At 34.8% G+C, this 2,650-nt stretch overlaps 1 long non-coding RNA gene across 1 annotated transcript; it reads left to right on the forward strand.

The window, feature by feature from the left end:
- Positions 1 to 1,870: 1,870 nt before the first annotated feature.
- On the forward strand, positions 1,871 to 2,650 carry LOC107573522 (uncharacterized). The gene is made up of 3 exons (XR_001607518.1): positions 1,871 to 2,020; positions 2,393 to 2,442; positions 2,597 to 2,650. It is a non-coding gene; the product is annotated as an uncharacterized lncRNA (long non-coding RNA).

A 2,650-nucleotide genomic window follows, 5' to 3' on the forward strand; every position in this document is an offset into this window, starting at 1 on the left:
AGCTGCTTTAAAACAATATGTATTGAGCACTATAGAAATAAAGGTGACTTGAAATAAAGGTGACAAGAAATAAAGGTGACTTGAATTGATAATAATGTATAAGGAATAATGTACAGTCAACTGGTTGTTATAGAGTTATAGAGGCGGTTTGTTTTTTGAACCAGAGACATAGGATTACTGAGTACTCAGTATATCTAGAAAGAAACAAGACAGAGCAGTTTAAGGACTTCTACTGGAGAATATTATTTAAACAGAATATATTGTTCCAAAGTTTCTCTGTGACAATTTTTAGGTACTGCACGTGTGATACATATATACTTATTAGTTTCATGAATACCTTATCCTGTTACATTCGCTGTATGATGTCGTCAGAAACGTTTCTTGACTTCAAAAAGTCATAAAGGTCATCCATCCTAGAAGACAAAATGATGTATATGATAATACCTCAATGCTGGTGATCAATATAAACTGCTAGAGCTGCTATCAGATCGGTCCGTGCTGCCATCTAGTGGATGGTACGACTATGAACGAACAATAGAAATCACAACGAGAAATCCGTCTTATGATTTGGTTCGATCTCAAAACTTTTTACACATATAATTTCTTATTTAAAAAAAAATCAGACTTGGACCTATATGCACATCACAACAACATGGTACCTTATTACTATTAAACATGTAGTAAACACGTATAATAAAAATACAATTTCATGACAGTACTAAACGTGTTTATGCATTAAAACTGACCCGATTAATATTTTTTGTGGCATTATGGTGTATGAAGTAAAATGTTGGTTTCCATACATGCTACATCATTATTATTATTATAACTTGCATCTGCAAACTTCAACATTTTCACAGTGTTCTAATTTTCCCATAGTATATTGTTAAAGAACGTTTTATGCTCCCAAGTCAATGCTTACATTCTGAACATGATGCTGGATCATTCACATCTAGGCTACATATGCTACGTAAATTATAATCTTTTGATTTTGTGATTCTTTATGTGCAATAGGCCTACTTCTGTAATAATTTTGTGACTTACGTGGGGTGATGCAATTCTTTGCTTAAAATCCTTTCAAGAGTGGGTTTGCTCAGTATTTCCGCTAATTAAGGCAATAATATCATCAAACTAGGTTTAAAATTCCATATAAAATACTCCTTAACGTGTTCACATTATTAGACCTGGCCTTCCATAATCGTGTGTCGTGTCGTCCCAACCAACATGTATGTGTGGGCCCCACATGGTTTATGCTGGGTCTACATGGGTACCAAGTGGGCATGGTCCCAAAATGGGCATCTTATCTGGGGCCCACTTGGGTCAGCTAAGTAGGTCCCACATTGGCAAAAACAGATGGGCTCCCTATGCGGGTCCTATTTGGGTCACAAATGGGAAATGAGTGCATGGGCTCTAAATGGGCAACAATTTTTTTTACCAAAAACAAATTATTAAAAAAAAAAAAATTTAAATATCTGTTGAATCAATGTCATGTCATTAACTAGAAATATCTGCCTTTTGAATTATTATGATCATTAATATTTTATTTATTAGCATTTTATGATATTTTGATCAAAACACCTCTTCAAAAATCCAAATGTATATGTACAAATATAATTATTGTCATTAGTAACAATAAGTATAATGGATGCAGTTTTAATCTCAAAAGAGCAGTGAGATTTTGTGTGGATTTACAATTTTGTGTAGTACTTTCGTTACCACTCTGAAACAATTGCAATTGGTTGTTTCACCTGGTTGCTTTCATCATGATTGGCTAATCTGACTGTCATCCACGAAACTGGCCAATGACAAAAGTGCGTGCCTTCTTACTGGTCAGGTTTGAATATACTGTACATCCGTTTGGTGATGTGTGTTTGCTACTGACCCGTGAGATTACTCGGTCACTCAGTTCCTGATTATGTGCCTGTTACATTCTTATTTTAAACTAATATGAGTTGTGACATGTCAACGGAGAACAGAAGCTGGAGTGTGAACACAGAGGAAGGGGCAGACTGCATATCAGGTAACACAACATTTTTCAGTCAAACCAACGTAAAGTTATGTTTTGTGTCCATAATTTATGTGAGTGAGAGGTTAATCGCGATTAGCATTAGCGCGCTGGCTAGTAGTTATGTATTTCAATGATCTGTGTGTTTGTATTAATGTCAGCTAGTTTAAAACTCAAACTCGTGAGAAGTAAAGGAGCATCGGAATAAGTACAGTGAATGAGAAAACTGCAATTTACACTCGGAAACACTGGAATATATAGGAAAGTTGAGAAATGTTTTATATTTGTTATGCTTGTGTCGATGACAGTTTCGGAGTAATTTTTATTTTTTTCACCTCTACAAATACTGATAACTGCTAATGATAAGATATTGGTTTACATTTTTAGATCAAGCACGCGTTTTTCAGGGAAAAGAGGCACCCAACACAGAGACTACAGTAAGATGTTATTCAGTTTGAACCATTTCTAGATCTCATATTGGGATTAATATCTTAAGTATGATTCTAATCATAAGTATATTGGTAAGATGTTTCCTCCACTGGTGATAGAAAATTAGTAACTTTTTCCCCCTGTTGTCTTTCTTTCTCTGAGGTGGCACAAAAACGGGGAATAGAACTTGTCACCATCATCAGTCCTTTATTTCAT

This window comes from Sinocyclocheilus grahami, unplaced genomic scaffold (assembly GCF_001515645.1).
Source record: "Sinocyclocheilus grahami isolate Dianchi unplaced genomic scaffold, SAMN03320097.WGS_v1.1 scaffold1966.1, whole genome shotgun sequence".
Lineage (NCBI taxonomy): Eukaryota > Metazoa > Chordata > Actinopteri > Cypriniformes > Cyprinidae > Sinocyclocheilus > Sinocyclocheilus grahami.